The sequence below is a fragment of the Macaca nemestrina genome, chromosome 17, assembly GCF_043159975.1.
Source record: "Macaca nemestrina isolate mMacNem1 chromosome 17, mMacNem.hap1, whole genome shotgun sequence".
NCBI lineage: Eukaryota > Metazoa > Chordata > Mammalia > Primates > Cercopithecidae > Macaca > Macaca nemestrina.
In genome coordinates, this window is record NC_092141.1 from 50525394 (window position 1) to 50543289 (window position 17896).

The 17896-nt window shown below is 45.9% G+C and overlaps 1 protein-coding gene and 1 non-coding gene across 5 annotated transcripts in view; both read left to right on the forward strand.

Moving 5' to 3' along the window:
• The window catches only part of LOC105476912 (testis expressed 14, intercellular bridge forming factor), a 146001-nt gene that overhangs the window by 47728 nt on the left and 80377 nt on the right, over positions 1-17896 (forward strand). Inside the window, exon 1 of one of the 4 annotated variants that reach the window (XM_071082859.1) lies at positions 17088-17205. The exons of the other annotated variants lie outside the window; for them this stretch is intronic. The gene's annotated coding sequence lies outside the window, so the exon portion shown is untranslated. Of the gene's footprint in view, positions 1-17087; positions 17206-17896 lie in introns of those variants that run through there. 4 annotated transcript variants of the gene reach the window in all.
• LOC112425768 (small nucleolar RNA U3) lies at positions 7329-7542 on the forward strand. Its single transcript, XR_003016910.1, has one exon. It is a non-coding gene; the product is annotated as a small nucleolar RNA U3 (small nucleolar RNA).

Here is a 17896-nt window from a genome sequence, read left to right on the forward strand (position 1 = left end):
TCCCAGCACTTTGGGAGGCCAAGGTGGGTAGATCACTTGAGGTCAGGAGTTGGAGGCCATCTTGGCCAACATGGTGAAATCTCGTCTCTACTAAAAATATTTTTAAAAATAGCTGGATATAGTGACGCGGGCCTGTAGTCCCAGCTACTCTGGAGGCTGAGGCAAGAGAATCGCTAGAACCTGGGAGGTGGAGGTTGCAGTGAGCTGAGATCACACCACTGCACTCCAGCCTGGGTGACAGAGTGAGACTCCGTCTCAAAAAAAAAAAAAAAAAGTTAAAAAAAAAAGAATACAACTCAAGAACAGCCAAGGCTGGGCGCAGTGGCTCACACCTGTAATCCCAGCACTTTGGGAGGCCGAGGTGGGTGGATCATCTGAGGTCAGGAGTTCAAGACCAGCCTGGCCAACATGGTGAAACCCCGTCTCTACTAAAAATTCAAACATTAGCCAGGCGTGGTGGCGGGTGCCTATAATCCCATAATCCCATAATCCCAGCTACTTGGGAGACTGAGGCAGGAGAATCGCTTGAATCCGGGTGGCGGAGGTGGCAGTGAGCCAAGATCTTGCCACTCTAGCCTGGGCAAAAGAGCACAATTCCGTCAGAAAAAAAAAAAAGTCCGGGTGCAGTGGCTCATGCCTGTAATCCCAGCACTTTGGAAGGCCAAGGTGGGTGGATCACCTGAGGTCAGGAGTTCAAGACCAGCTTGACAGCTTGACTAACATGGTGAAACCCCGTCTCTACAAAAATACAAGAACTAGCTGGGCTGGGTGGCATGCGCCTGTAATCCCAGCTACTTGGGAGGCCGAAGTGGAAGAAGTGCTTGAACCCAGAAGGCTGAGTTTGCAGTAAGCTGAGATCGTGCCATTGCACTCTAGCCTGGGTTACAGAGCGAGACTCCATCTCAAAAAAAGAAAAACAAAAACAGCCAAAAGTAAGAGATACCCAGGGTTTTGTGTAGGTATAAGGGGAGGGGCTTCCATTCCCTCTGGTGGCATTCCACCCTCCCAGTTCTTCAGTGTGTTCACCATCCCAGAAGATCTCCAAACCCTATTTGTGGATTTTTATGGAGGTCTCATTATGTAGGCACGATTGATTAAATCATTGGTCATTGGTGATTAAATTCAATTTCCCACCCTGCTCCTCTCCCTAGAGGTTAATGGTAGGGTATGGTATTAAAGGTCCTAAACCTCTATCATAGCTTGGTCTTTTTGGTGACCTACCTCCATCGTGTAACAGAGGTATGAATAGATTTGCATGTCCAAATGGCTGCTCTGGCTATAGGAGGCTATGAGGTAGGTGGGGGGAGAGATAAAGCACTAAGATGACTTAGGCTCCTTTTTTTTTTTTCTTTTTTTGAGACAGAGTCTTCCTCTGTCGCCCAGGCTGGTAGAGTGCAGTGGTACGATCTCAGCTCACTGCAACCTCCACCTCCTGGGTTCAAGCGATTCTCCTGCCTCAGCCTCCCTGTTAGCTGGGATTACAGCATGCATCACCACACCTGGCTAAATTTTGTGTTTTTTTAGTAGAGATGGGGTTTCACCATGTTGGCCAGGCTGGTCTCAAACTCCTGACCTCAGGTGATCCGCCTGCCTGAGCCTCCCAAAGTGCTGGGATTACAGTTGTAAGCCACTGTACCCGGCCCTAGGTTACTTTTTTTTCATTTTTGAGACAGGGTCTTACTATGTTGCCCCAGACTGGACTTGAACTCCTGGGCTTAAGTGATCCTCTCACACAGATGGGAGGACAGACTCATGTGCCACTGCAACTTTAGGCTAGGTTTTTGTTTTGAGCAACATGGTTGAGAGTGATATTATTCCCTAAAAGAGAAATATGTTTGGGAGGAAGCTGATCTAAGTCAACTTGGGTAGGCTGAATTTGAGATATCTGTGATTCACCTAAATGCAATGTCAAGTAGAAGCTGGATATTTGAGCCAGAAGCTCAGAGGAGTGATATGGACTGCACAGACATATTTTGAAACCAAGGATAGGCAAGAGGAGAAGGCCAGGAACCCTGCTGACATGTTCCTCACTGTATTTCAGACAGGCCAGCTTTATTGGGGGAGGAGTAGAATAAGAAGGAAGGGAAAACCAGGTGGTTCCCAACAGGTCAGTAGCAGGACTTGAGGGAAGGAACAATACATTCACGAATTCATCATTCATTCAGTTAGTCAGCATTTACTGGACATCTGCTGTGCCAAGCAATGTGCCGGAGATACAGAGATAAATAAGACATGTTCCTGCTTTTAAAGAGCTCACAGTTTAGTAAGGGGAAGTAAATGTATTTGGAATTCCAGAGTGAGCTATGTAGAAACCTATACAAGGATGACTAAGGACACAAAACACAGAGTGGGCTGTGTTATTTGCAGAGGTCAAGGAAGACTTCCAGAAGAGGTGACATGAGCTAAGTCAGAATTTACTGGAGTGATGGTCACACCCACGTGAAGTTGGAGAAACTGCTCAGAGGAGGCCAAGGGATGGCATGGTTGGTGAGAGGTTTCCAGAAAGATTGGAGGAATAGAGAATGGAGAATGGAAGACAGATATAGAAGGGCCCAGACCAGAGATAGGACCCTGGATGAAAGTGACTGGAAAGTACTTTATAAATTCAAAATATACTAGGTGGGAGGCTGAGGCAGGAGAATTGCTTGAACATGGGAGGCACAAATTGCATTGAGCCCAGATGGTGCCATTAACATTCCAACATGGGGAACAAGAGCAAAACTCCATTAAAAAAAAAAAGAGTATATATATATATAAATATATATAAATAAATGTATATTTATATATAAATATAAATAATATATTTATAAATGGAGAATGGAAGACAGATATAGAAGGGCCCAGACCAGAGATAGGACCCTGGATGAAAGTGACTGGAAAGTACTTTATAAATTCAAAATATACTAGGTGGGAGGCTGAGGCAGGAGAATTGCTTGAACATGGGAGGCACAAATTGCATTGAGCCCAGATGGTGCCATTAACATTCCAACATGGGGAACAAGAGCAAAACTCCATTAAAAAAAAAAAGAGTATATATATATATAAATATATATAAATAAATGTATATTTATATATAAATATAAATAATATATTTATAAATAAATATATTTATATTTCTATAATATATAAATATATTTAATATATAATATACAAATATATTAAATATATTTATGTTATATTTATATATTTATATTTATATATTTATATATAAATACATATATTTATAAATATTTAAAATATTTATATATTTATTTATAGTTATATATTTATATATATGTGGAACTGCTCTGAAACCAAAAGATACGTCCCAGACCTGGCCAGATTGCCCCAACATTGTCCCTTTTTCTGAAAAAAATTAAGTACGGAGCATTTGGCTGTCTGTAAAGACAACTGTCTGTGAGGAGATTCTATTAGGAGAGGCGGTTGAATAAGATGACTGACTGCTAAGCATCTTTACAACCTGATGGTCATATTTGTGATGCTGCTATAATGCAATTAAAAGTGTGGTTGAGGCCGGGCGTGGTGGCTCAAGCCTGTAATCCCAGTACTTTGGGAGGCCGAGACGGGCAGATCACGAGGTCAGGAGATCGAGACCATCCTGGCTAACACGGTGAAACCCCGTCTCTACTAAAAATACAAAAAACTAGCCGGGCGAGGTGGCGGGCGCCTGTAGTCCCAGCTACTTGGGAGGCTGAGGCAGGAAAATGGCGTAAACCCAGGAGGCGGAGCTTGCAGTGAGCTGAGATCTGGCCACTGCACTCCAGCCCGGGCGACACAGCGAGACTCCATCTCAAAAAATAAATAAATAAATAAAAGTGTGGTTGATTAGAATACTGTGCCATGTGAATGTTCATGTGACCCTGTGCTTCCTGGCATGAAATTTACAGCAGGAAGTTAAGTGACTAAAACAGTTGCACATCATCTATCTGAGATGTGTTAACTGAGGTGAAATTGAGGCTAACTTTTCCTAGAAGTAAATGGGTAGGCTTCCTCAGGGATTTAGAAGCCAGGAAGATGAGTCATTCAGACCTAACTTTGAAAGATTATATATTTAATGCTTCATCAGAGAACTGAATTGATTGGAGACTAGACTTCTGAAGAAGACCCCTTCAGCTTACCAGAAAGAACAGCGACTTGATTTAGTGCCAGACAGGCTTAGGTTCCAACAGTGGTTCCTTCAGGAGTGTGACAGATGCTATACCCAGCATCTGTGAAAGGAGAAATAATCACCTATTCTCCTTCAGTTGTTTAAAGGATTAAATGAGATAAAGGATTAAAACATCTATCACCGCTGGGTGTGGTGACTCACGCCTGTAATCCCAGTACTGTGGGAGGCCAAGGTGGGCGGATCACGAGGTCAGGAGATCAAGACCATCCTGGCTAACACGGTGAAACCCCGTCTCTACTAAAAATACAAAAAAATTAGCCTGGCATTGTGGCAGGAGCATGTAGTCCCAGCTACTCGGGAGGCTGAGGCAGGAGAATGGCGTGAACCCAGGAGGCAGAACTTGCAGTGAGCCGAGATCGTGCCACTGCACTCCAGCCTGGGCTACAGAGCGAGACTCCGTCTCAAAAAAAAAAAAAAAAAACAACAACAACAAAAAACATCTATCACTTGGCTGGGCGCAGTGGCTCACGCCTGTAATCCCAGCACTTTGGGAGGCCGAGGCAGGCGGATCGATCACAAGGTCAGGAGTTACAGACCAGCCTGGCCAACATGGAGAAACCCTAAAAATACAAAAATTAGCTGGGTGTGGTGGTGCATACCTATAATCCCAGCTATTCGGGAGGCCAAGGCAGGAGAATCACTTGAACCTGGGAATGGGAGGTTGCAACGAGCAGAGATCAAGCTGCTGCACTCCAGCCTGGAGAGAATGAGACTCCATCTCAAAAATAAAAATAATAATAATAATAAATAAAAGAGAAAGAAAGAAAAGAATGGCTACTCCATAGGCACAGCTGCCTGGTTGGCTACTTTTTTACTTTTTTTTTTTTTTTTTTTTTTTTGAGATGGAGTTTCACTCTTGTTGCCCAGGCTGGAGTACAGTGGTCAATCTCGACTCACCGCAACCTCCGACTCCTAGGTTCAAGCGATTCTTCTGCCTCAGTCACCCAAGTAACTGGGATTACAGGCATGTGCCACTATGCCTGGCTAATTTTGTATTTTTAGTGGAGACGGTGTTTCTCCATATTGTTCAGGCTGGTCTCGAACTTCCCACCTCAGGTGATCTTCCCGCCTCGGCCTCCCAAAGTGCTGGAATTATAGGCGTAAGCTACCACTCCCAGCCACCTGATTGGCTACTTTTTAATCGTTCAAGTCTTGGCTTAAATAACCTTTGAGTGGTTAGGGAAACCCTCTCCTTCCCTAACCTTTCAAATCTAAAGTAACCACCGATAGGCAGGGTATGGTGGCTCACGCCTGTAATCCCAGCACTTTGGGAGGCTGAGGCTGGTGGATCAGTTGAGCTGAGAAGGTCAAGACAAGCCTGGGCGACGCGGTGAAACCTTGTCTCTACAAAAAATACAAAAATTGTCGGGACTTGGTGGCTCACACCTGTAGCCCCAGCTACTCAAGAGGCTGAGGTGGGAGGATGGCTTGAGCCCAGGAGGCAGAGTTTGCAGTGAGCTGAGATTGAACCACTGTACTGCAGCCTGGGTGTCAGAGCAAGACCTTCTCAATAAATAAATAAATAAATAGCCACCAAGTCTCTCTGTTTCAACAATGTTATAATTATCTACATGCCTCATTATTTATCATTCACTTGTGCATTTCTCTTTCTCACACACAGAAACACAGACATACACACTAGCAGGTAAGCTCTGTGTGTGAGTAGGAGCCTTTACTTATTTTATTCCGTCGCTATATGCCCCATTCCTGGAAATAGCGCTTAGCACATAGAAAAACTGGATAGTGACTAAGATAATAAGCTCCGGCACCTGACCTACCAGCTCTGTTTCAAAGCTGTGTGACCTTAGGCAAGTTACCTAATCTTTCTGTGTGTCAGTTTATCCATCTATAAGGCTGGGATGATTACTGATAGTATTTATCTCATATGACACCGGGAACATGGCATGACCTCAATAAATAGTAGCTAATACCATTTTTTTTTTGTTTTTTTGAGATAGAGTCTCGCTGTGTCACCCAGGTCGGAATGCAGTGGCTAAATCTGGGCTCACTGCAACCTCCATCTCCTGGGTTCAAGTGTTTCTCGTGCTTCAGCCTCCCTAGTAGCTGGGAGTACAGGCAAGTGCCATCATACCTGGCTACTTTTTGTATTTTTAGTAGAGACAGGGTTTCACCATGTTGGCCAGGCTGGTCTCAAACTCCTGACCTCAGGTGATCCACCCGCCTTGGCCTGCCAAAATGCTGGGATTACGGGAGTAAGCCACCATGACCGGTCAGTAGCTATTACCATTATATATACCAGCATTCGAGTGTTTGTTCGGGGAAGAAATAACGTCAAATTCACCAAACATCTTTATCTTAAAAATTTAAGAAGTGTGAACTGGTAGTGCAAATATGTGGCATAAGAACCAGAGCTCTTTTTTTTAAACGCTGGGTCTCAGTCACCCTGTTCCCTTTCCTGCCACAGTCATGGTGACCTCCCTAGCCTTTGAAAGTCAAACCCTTAGGATAGTTGTGAGCAACTGCTCACAATTACCAGATCCAGCCTGATTCTAGCAGAGGCAAAGGCTGCCCTTTCCTTAAATTGTCTGGGACCAGGCACCTTTACCGTGGAACCTAGCTGCAGGTTGTGACTGGCCCTCATTCAGTATTATGTTATTTATTTATTTAATTAATTCATTTTTTGAGACGGAGTCTCGCTCTGTCGCCCAGGCTGGAGTGCAGTAGCGCAATCTCAGCTCACTGCAAGCTCCGCCTCCCGGGTTCACACCATTCTCCTGCCTCAGCCTCCCGAGTAGCTGGGACTACAGATGCCCGCCACCGTGCCTGCTAATTTTTTTTGTATTTTTAGTAGAGACGGGGTTTCACCGTGTTAGCCAGGATGGTCTCGATCTTCTGACCTTGTGATCCGCCCGCCTCGGCCTCCCAAAGTGCTGGGATTACAGGCGTGAGCCACTGCGCCCTGCAATATTATGTTATTTAAACGTAGCCGTTTAGATATTTATGATTAAGCCATTTTTTAAAATTACATTTCCACTTGAAACAGTAAATGCGTTAAGTGATAGTATTCGAAAAGACTGTATGGCAGAGCTGGGTTTTTTTTCCCCCTAGTGGAACCGAAATGGGGAAATCTATAATAACTAGCCATCAGGTAAAAGTGTGCGGCCGCAATAGACCCAGCAGAGGCGGCCGATAGACGGTTAAGACTATACTTTTAGGAATCATTTCTATAGCTTGCCACTAGAGAAGCTTTTCTGGACATGTGGAGCACTGGCAACTGCGAGGAGACGCAGTGTTCTCTCCTGAGCCTGAAACCTGCAGTTGGTGTTGCTTTGCTGCAGCTACTGTTTGCCATTGATGGATGATTCTTCTTTTCCTCTGAGAGAGCAAGCGGGAGAGGACGCAGTCTGAGTGGTTTCTCTTGTTCTTCCGCTTAATGGAAGAGGAAGCTGCTTCACGCAGTTGTCATTTCTAGTATTTCTGTGCTTATGTTAATTATTGCTTTACGGGTCTTCTTTTCTTTTCTTTCTTTTCTTGAGATGGAGTCTTTCTTTGTCGTCCAGACTGGAATGCATTGGCCCCATCTTGCCTCACTGCACTCTCCACTTCCCAGGTTCAAGTGATTTTCCTGCCTCAGCTTCCCGAGTAGCTGGGATTACAGGCGCCACCACAACGCTCGGTTAGTTTCTGTACTTTTAGTAGAGAGGGCGTTTCACCAAGTTGGTCAGGGTGGTCACGAATTCGTGACCTCAAGTGTTCCACCTGCTTCAGCCTCCGAAAGTGCTGGGATGACAGGCATGAGCCACCATGCACGGCCAATTTTGTGTTTAATGAAGTGATTTGGTTGTCAAATAGCAGCCTGCGTTTTGGTGTTGGGGATAGGATTTATGTAGTTTTGCTCTCCACCTAATGTCAATACGTATCTGACCTATTTTTCAAGCATTTGCCATGTTCTGCTTTTTGAGCAATGGGAGTTGGAGCCTACATTCTGAGTTACTTAGGAAAGCAGTTGGAAGTGGTTTTAAATGTGCTTTTAATATTTTCTTGCCAGGTACGGTGACTCATGCCTGTAATCCCATCACTTTAGGAGGTGGAGGTGGGAGGATCGCTTGAGGCCAGGAGTTTGAGACCAGCCTGGGCAATATAGCCAGACCCTATGTCTACAAAAAAATTGTAAAAGTAGGCCAGAGTGGCGGCGACTGCCTGTAGTCCCAGCTACTCAAGAGGCTTCAATGGGAGGATGGCTTGAGCTTCTGGGAGTTCAAGGCTTCAGTGAGCCCTGATGGCACCACTGTTCTGCAGCCTGGGCAACAGAATGAGACCCTGCCTGAAAACAAAAGTTTTCTTTTTTTTTTTTTTTTTTTTTTTTTGAGACGGAGTCTTGCTCTGTGCCCCACGCTGGAGTGCAGTGGCGCGATCTCGGCTCACTGCAAGCTCCGCCTCCCGGGTTCACGCCATTCTCCTGCCCCAGCCTCCCGAGTAGCTGGGACTACAGGCGCCCGCCACCACGCCCGGCTAGTTTTTTGTATTTTTTAGTAGAGACGGGGTTTCACGGTGTTAGCCAGGATGGTCTCGATCTCCTGACCTTGTGATCCGCCCACCTCGGCCTCCCAAAGTGCTGGGATTACAGGCTTGAGCCACCGCGCCCGGCCTAAACAAAAGTTTTCTTAATCACTTAAATATTTTTTTCCCCTTCAGTACCATACTTATTTCTCTTGTTTCTTTAGTAAAATGGAGTTTAAAATTAACCTGTTGGTGTTCTGGTTTTCATTTTCTCTCTTTCTTTCTCTCTCTCTCTCTCTCTCCCCCTCTCTCTCTCTTTCCTTCCTTCCTTCCTTCTTTCTTTTTTTTTTTTTTGAGATGGAGTCTCAGTCTGTCACCCAGGCTGGAGTGCAGTGGCATGATCTCAGCTCACCGCAACCTCCACCTCCTGGGTTAAAACCATTCTCGACCGGGCGTGGTGGCTCATACCTGTAATCCCAGCACTTTGGGAGGCCGAGGCGGGCGGATCACCTGAGTTCAGGAGTTCGAGACCAGCCTGGACAACATGGTGAAACCCTGTCTGTACCAAAAATACGAAAATTAGCTGGGCATGGTGGCACACGCCTGTAATTCCAGCTAATCAGGAGGCTGAGGCAGGAGAATTGCTTGAACCCGGGAGGCAGAGGTTGCAGTGAGCAAAGATAGTGCCAAAGCACTCCAGCTTGGGTGACAGCGTGACTCCGTCACAAAAAAAAAAAAAAAAAAAGTGATTATCCTGCCTCAGCCTTCCAAGTAGTTGGGACTACAGGTGCGCGCCACAAGCCCGGCTAATTTTTGGTACTTTTAGCAGAGATGGGATTTTGCCATTTTGTCCAGGCTGGTCTCGAACTCCTGATGTCAGGTGATCCACCAACCTTGGCCTCCCAAAGTGCTGGGATTACAGGCATGAGCCACCGCACCTGCCCTCTTTTTCTTTTTTCTCACTTTCTCACTTTCTTTCTTTCTTTCATGTATGTATGTATATATTTTGACACAGGGTCTCTCTCTGTAGCCTGGGCTGTAGTGCAGTGGCACGATCTCAGCTCACTGCAACCTCTGCCTCCCGGGTTCAAGGGATTTTCCTGCCTCAGCCTCCCAAGTAGCTGGGATTATAAGCGCCCACCACCATGCCTGGGTAATTTTTATATTTTTAGTAGAGTTGGGGTTTTGCCATGTTGGCCAGGCTGGTCTCGAACTCCTAGGCCCAAGTGATCCGCCCACCTCGACCTCCCAAACTTTTGGGATTACAGGCGTTAGCCACCATTCCTGGCCTCAATACAACACTTTTGACACAAGATATATGGGGGTTGTTTCCCCACATATGAGGCAGTTCTCCAGCAGACACCGTGCCTGGCCCTCTTTTTTCATTTTCCTTCTTTTTTTTTGTTTTGTTTTGTTTAGTTTTTCAGACAGGGTCTCCTGTCTTCCAGGGTGGATTGCAGTGGTTGCATTCTCAGCTCACTGTAGCTTTGCACTTCTGGGCTCAAGAGATCCTCTTGGGCTGGGTGTGGTGGCTTATGTCGGTAGTCCTAGCACTTTGGGAGGCCAAGGCAAGCAGATCACCTGAGGTCAGGAGTTCAAGACCAACCTGGCCAACATGGCAAAACACCATCTCTACTAAAATTACAAAAATTAGCTGGGCATGGTGGCACATGCTTGGAATCCCAGCTACTGGAGAGGCTGGGAAGCCAAGATCAGGCCACTGTACTCCAGCCTGGGCGACAGAGCAAGATTCCCTCTCAAAAAAAAAAAAAAAAAAAAAAAAAGATCCTCTTGCCTTAGTCTCCTGGGTAGGTGGGACTACAGGCTTGTGCCACAATGCCTGGCTATTTTTAAAACTTTTTTGTTGCCCGGCTGGGTGCGGTGGCTCACGCCTGTAATCACAGCACTTTAGAAGGCCGAGGCGGGCAGATCACAAGGTCAGGAGATCAAGACCATCCTGCCTAACACGGTAAAACCCTGTCTCTACTAAAAATATAAAAAATTAGCCGGGCGTGGTGGTGGGCGCCTGTAGTCCCAGCTACTCAGGGGGCTGAAGCAGGAGAATGGCGTGAACCCGGAGGTGGAGCTTGCAGTGAGCCGAGATAGTGCCACTGCGCTTCACTGCTCTAAAGACTCTGTCTCAAAAAAAAAAAAAAATTTTTTTTTTTTGTTGCCCAACCTGGGCAACACAGCGAAACCCAGTGTCTTAAAAAAAAAAAAAAAAAATTATCAGGTTCCTCCCATTTTCATTTATCCATCTGGGTTCATGATACTTAAGAAAACTCCAAAAGAAACATTTTCTCCTCAGGAAATGTCTACACCACTCTTCCATAGATGGCCCTTCCTTAAATTTTTTTCTACTAAAAATGTTTTTACTACAAAAGTAGTATTGTAGCAGGACAAGCTGCAGACAAAACCCCTCAGACACCGAGTTAAAGAAGGAAGGGCTTTATTTGGCCGGGAGCTTCGGCAAGACACATATCTCAAAAAACCGAGCTTCCTGAGCGAGCAATTCCTGTCCCTTTTAAGGGCTTACGACTCTAAGGGGGTCTGCAGGAGAGGGTCGTGATCAATTGAGCAAGCAGTGGGCATGTGATTGGGAGCTGCATGCGCTGGTAATCAGAATGGAACAGAACAGGACAGGGATTTTCACAATGCTTTTCCATACAATGTCTGGAATCTATAGATAACATAACGGGTTAGGTCAAGGGTCGATCTTTAACCAGACCCAGGGTGCGGCGCCGGGCCGTCTGCCTGTGGATTTCAATTCTGCCTTGTAGTTTTTACTTTTTCTTTCTTCGAAGGCAGAAATTGGGCATAAGACAATATGAGGGGTCGTCTCCTCCCTTGGTATGAGGTTACTTAATAGTGGAATCCACCAAAGAGATGTGTGTGTGTGTGTTTTGAGACGGAGTTTTGAGCCCAGGCTGGAGTGCAATGGCATGATCTCGGCTCACCGCAACATCTGCCTCCCAGGGTCAAGTGATTCTCCTGCCTCAGCCTCCCAAGTAGCTGGGATTACAGGCATGTGCCACCATGCCCGGCTAATTTTGTATTTTTAGTAGAGATGGGGTTTCTCTATGTTGGTCAGGTTGGTCTTGAACTCCTGACCTCGGGTGATCCTCCCACCTTGGCCTCCCAAAGTGCTGCAATTACAGGCGGGAGCCACCACGCCAAGTCAAGAGATATATGTTTTAAAGTTGCTAATCTGCCTTTATAAAAGTGGTGTTATGATATACACATTTTGTAACTAATTTTTTTTCCCATTTAACAGTGCATCCTGTCTATCTCTAAACTAACTGATATAGATTTAAGTCATTCATTTTCATAGCTGCTTTTTTTTTTTTTTTTTTTTTTTTTTTTTTTTTTTTTTTTTTGTATTTTTAGTAGAGATGGAGTTTCACCATGTTGGCCAGGCTGGTCTCGAACTGACGTCAAGTGATCTGCCCGCCTTGGCCTCCCAAAGTGCTGGGATTATAGGTGTGGGCCACTGCACCCAGCTTAATTTTTTCATCTGTATATACCATAATGTACTCATCTGTACCCCTACAGATATTTAATTTTTTTGTTTTTCCATAAGTTATTGGGGTATAGGTGGCATTTGTTTACATAAGTTCTTATTTATTTATTTGAGATGGAGTTTCCCTCTTTTTGCCCAGGCTGGAGTGCAATGGCGTGATCTTGGCTCACCGCAGCCTCCACCTACCAGGTTCAAGCGATTCTCCTGCCTCAGCCTCCCGAGTACCTGTGATTACGGGCGCCCACCACCATGCCTAGATAATTTTTTTTTTTTTTTTTTTTTTTTGAGACGGAGTCTGGCTCTGTCGCCCGGGCTGGAGTGCAGTGGCCGGATCTCAGCTCACTGCAAGCTCCGCCCCCTGGGTTTACGCCATTTTCCTGCCTCAGCCTCCCGAGTAGCTGGGACTACAGGCGCCCGCCGCCTCGCCCGGCTAGTTTTTTGTATTTTTTAGTAGAGATGGGGTTTCACCGTGTTCGCCAGGATGGTCTCGATCTCCTGACCTAGTGATCCGCCCGTCTCGGCCTCCCAAAGTGCTGGGATTACAGGCTTGAGCCACCGCGCCCGGCCGCCTAGATAATTTTTTATGTATTTTTAGTAGAGACAGGGTTTCTCCGTGTTGGTCAGGCTGGTCTCGAACTCCCGACCTCAGGTGATCTACCTGCCTTGGCCTCCCAAAGTGCTGGGATTACAGGCATGAGCCACTGTGCCTGGCCAACATGAGTAAGTTCTTTAGTGGTGACTTGTGAGATTTTGGTGCACCTATCACCCGAGTAGTATACACTGGCACCTTATTTGTAGTCTTTTATCTCTTGCCCACCTCCCACCCTTCCCCTCAGCTCCCCAAGCAAGATCATTGTATCATTGTCATGCCTTTGCGTCCTCATAGCTTAGCTCCCACATATCAGTGAGAACATAAAATGTTTGGTTTTCCATTCCTGAGTTACTTCAATTAGAATAATAGTCTCCAGGCCAGTTGCAGTGGCTCATGCCTGTAATCCCAGCACTTTGGGAGGCCAAGGCGGGAGGATCACTTGAGGTCAGGAGTTTGAGACCAGCCTGACCAACATGGAGAAACCCTGTCTCTACTAAAAATACAAAAAATTAGCCAGGCATCGTGGCGCATGCCTGTAATCCCAGCCACTCGGGAGGCTGAGGCAGGAGAATCGCTTGCACCTGGGAGGTGGAGGTTGTGGTGAGCCAAGATTACACCATTGCACTGCAGCCTGGGTAACAAGAGTGAAACTCCATCTCAAAAAAAAAAAAAAAAAAAAAAAAAAAGAAGTATAGTCTCCAGTCTCATCCAGTTTCCTGCAAATGCCATTAATTCATTCCTTTTTATGGCTGAGTAGTATTCCAATGTATAAATACACCACAGTTTCTTTATCCACTCGTTGATTGATGGGCATTTGGGTTTGTTCCATGATTTTGCGATTGTGAATTGTGCTATTTTGCATTAAAAATTTTTTTAAATTTGTTGTAGTAGAGACAAGGTCTCACTGTATTGCCCAGACTGGTCTCGAACTACTGGGCTCAAGCAGTTGTCCCGGGTTTGCCTCCCAAAGTGCTGGGATTACAAGTATGAGATAGCATGTCCAGCCTATTTTTGCAGTTTTTAATAATCAGAAACTGCTTTGATAAAAGCAGTTTATTTGTATTTTATTTATTTGATAAAATACCTTGTAATATATCTTTACAGGCCAGGCACAGTGGCTCACGTCTGTAATCCCAGCACTTTGGGAGGCTGAGGCAGGCAGATCACGAGGTCAGGAGTTTGAGATCATCCTGACCAACATAGTGAAACCCCGACTCTACTAAAAATACAAAAATTAGCCGGGTGTGGTGGCAGGTGCCTGGAATCCCAGCCACTCAGGAGACTGAGGCAGGAGAATTGCTTGAACCTGGGAGGCAGAAGTCACAGTGAGCCAAGATTGCACCACTGCACTCCAGCCTGGGCAACACAGCAAGACTCCGACTCAAAAAAAAAAAAAAAAGCAGTAGGTTGTAAACCTATACTTCTTATGATTGACTATACATCGGGTGTTCCCACAACCCACTCCCCAGGTTTGATTAATTTGCTAGAGTGGCTCATAGAACTCAGGGAAACACTTTACTTAGGTTTACCCATTTATTGTAAAGATATCACAAAAGATACAGATGAGCAACTGAATGGAAATGATGTCTAAGGCAAGGCATGTGGGAAAAGGCTTGGAGATTCCATGCCTCCCCTGGCCCACCCTCCCCGAACCTCTCCATGTTCAGCTGTTCAGAAGCGTCCCAACCGAGTCCTTTTGGGGTTTTTTTTTTTTTTTTTGAGACGGAGTCTCGCTCTGTCGCCCAGGCTGGAGTGCAGTGGCTGGATCTCAGCTCACTGCAAGCTCCGCCTCCCGGGTTCACGCCATTCTCCTGCCTCAGCCTCCCGAGTAGCTGGGACTACAGGCGCCCGCCACCTCGCCCGGCTAGTTTTTTGTATTTTTTTAATAGAGACGGGGTTTCACCGTGTTAGCCAGGATGGTCTCGATCTCCTGACCTCGTGATCCGCCCGTCTCGGCCTCCCAAAGTGCTGGGATTACAGGCTTGAGCCACCGCGCCTGGCCCCTTTTGGGTTTTTATGGAAACTTCATTACGTAGGCATGGTAGATTAAATCACTAGCCATTGGTGATCAATTTAACCTTCAGCCCCTCTCCCCTCCCCAAAGGTTGGGGGGCAGGGCTAAGAGTCCCAACCCTCTCATCATGCTTTGGTCTTTCCAGTGACCAGCTGTCATCCTGATGCCATCTGGATGGGCCCAGTCACTAGCTACAGTCAGCATCAGCATACAAAAGATACTCATCATTCCAGAGGTTCAAAGAGTTTTAGAAGCTCCATATCAGGAAACAGGCATGAAGACCAAATATATATTTCTTGGTTTTTTTTTGGTTGTTTGTTTGTTTGTTTTTTGAGACAGAGTCTCACTCTGTCACCTAGGCTGGAGTGCAATGGCACACTCACTGCAACCTCTGCCTCCTGGGCTTCAAGCAATTCTCATGACTCAGCCTCCCAAGTAGCTAGGATTACAGGCGCCCACCACCATGCCCAACTAATTTTTGTATTTTTAGTAGAGACGGGGTTTCACCATGTTCGCCAGACTGGTCTCGAACTCCTGACCTCAAGTGATCCATGTGCTTCTGCCTCCCAAAGTATTGGGATCACAGGCGTGAGCCACCATGCCCAGCCCCAAATAAATCTTTTTTTTTTTTTCTTTTTTTTTGAGACAGAGTCTCGCTCTGTCACCCAGGCTGGAGTGTACTGGCATGATCTCAGCTCACTGCAACCTCTGCTTCCCCAGTTCAAGCAATTCTCCTGCCTCAGCCTCCCAAGTAGCTGGGACTACAGGCACATGCCACCATGCCCCGCTAATTTATGTAATTTACTAGTAGATACGGGGTTTCACCATATTGGTCAGGCTGGTCTCCAACTCCTGACCGCAGGTGATCCACCTGCCTCGGCCTCCCAAAGTGCTGGGATGACAGGCATGAGCCACCGCGCCCAGCCCCAAATATATGTTGCACAATATCACAGAGACAGTGGTATAGTGCATGGACTTTAGAACCAGACTGGTTTGTGACCTCTGGCAAATTGATCTCTCTCCATTTCTCCATCTACAAAATAGTGATAATAATAGTTTCTTCTTCCTGTTGTAGAGTTGTGAGGATTAAGTGAATTAAAAGAATGGTGCCTGGCATACATTATTGTTAATATCAGATATTACCTCGTAGGAGGCCCAGAGGTTAGGTGACTGACCCATCTCGAGGCCCTGGGCTAATGAGGGTGATATTAGGATGTCAACATTTGAATCCAGGTCTTTTAACCTTTTTGGTCAGTCTTTGTCATAGCTGCCTCTGGTCACTTCTTGTGGGACTGTTTTTAGTTACCTTTACAGCAGCCACAACATGGGTACAATGCTGGCCTAAAATAATTATTTGTTGAATGAATAAGTGTTATTTTTTATTAGGAAATCTCCAAAGGGCATGTTTGCTTAAGTTGTAGGGACAGAGGTTTTCACCTATTTTTCTTTCCAGCCACCTGTATCCCCTCAAGATTTGTTGCTCAGTGCCTTCCCCTAAGTGTTTTCTGATCCTTAGAGAAGCCCTTGGAGGGCTGGGCGCGGTGGCTCACGCCTGTCATTCCAGCACTTTCGGAGGCCAAGGCAGGTGGATCTCTTGATGTCAGGAGTTTGCGACCAGCCTGGCCAACATGGTAAAACCCCATATCTACTAAAAATACAAAAATTAGCTGGGCATGGTGGTGCGTGCCTGTAATCGCAGCTATTCGGGAGGCTGAGGCAGGTGAATCACTTGAATCTGGGAGGCAGAGGATGCAGTGGGCCAAGATCATGCCACTGCACTCTAGCGTGGGCTACAGAGGGAGACTCTGTCTCAAAAAAAAAAAAAAAAAAAAAAGAGAGAAGCCCTTGGAGGCCTTGGTTGATTTAATTTTTTTGCCTCCTGAGCCCCAGGAGGGGCTTTCCTAGACTGTAATTTCTTCTTGTCAATAACTATAACTTCTTGTCAGCCTGCTTCACTTGACTGTAATTTCTTCTTGTCAATAACTATAAATAGTTTTAGATTTGATAAATTAGACTGCTACAGGTGTGTGGATGAGATTCTTGGGGTCATAGATGAATGATGGTTTATAACTCATAGCAATAGCAGTAGCCAGAATATCAGTATTTTTTCCTTTTAACCTTTTTTTTTTTTTTTTTTTTGAGACAGAGTTTCGCTTTGTCAACCTAGGCTGGAGTGCAATGTTGAGATCTCAGCTCACTGCAACTTCCACCTTCTGGGTTCCAGCAATTCTCCTCCCTCAGCCTCCTGAGTAGCTGGTATTACAGGCGTCCGCCACCATGCCCAGCTACTTTTTGTAGTTTTAGTAAAGGCGGAGTTTTACCATGTTGGCCAGGCTGGTCTCGAACTTCTGATCTCAGGTGATCCGCCTGCCTCGGTCTCCCAAAGTGTTGGGATTACAGGCGTGAGCCACCACGCCCGGCTGGAGACATTGTTTTTATTATACTGGATGGTAAGCATGTATTCAATTTGCTATGAATGTAGATACTATCTGTCTTCCAAAGTTCATTATACAAATATCTTCAAAGAGGTGCCCTGAACAGGTTAGTGCCTTGCCCCCGTAACACGCATAACTGAGAGATCCATGCAGAATTGTCCTTTTTCTATTCTCTGCTGCTCTTCTCTACTCTTAGGCTGGCTTGTGTTGGGCAGATAAGTGAACAAGGCACTGAAGATAGGGGAGATACACTGGGCAGTTCCTACCCTCTAGTGTAGGAAAGACAGTCTGGTAGAGGACACAAACATACCACAAATTTTTGTAACACAGCAAGTCCTGAGCAGTAAGACATGTGAACCCCTCTAGTAATGCTCTCACCATGAACACTGTTTCTTTTTCTTTTTTTCTTTTATTTGAGACAGGTTCTCACTCTGTTGCCCAGGTTGGAGTGCAGTAGCACGATCTCAGCTCACTGCAACCTCCACCTCCTGCCTCAGCCTCCCGAGTAGCTGGCATTACAGGCACCTGCCACCAAGCCCGGCTAAGTTTTGTGTATTTTTGTATTTTTATTAGAGACAGGGTTTCACCATGTTGGCCAGGCTGGTCTTGAACTCTTGGCCTCAAGTGATCCACCCACCTCAGCTTCCCAAAGTGCTGGGATTACAGGTGTGAGCCCCCACACCCAGCCCAATTTCTTCTTACTAGA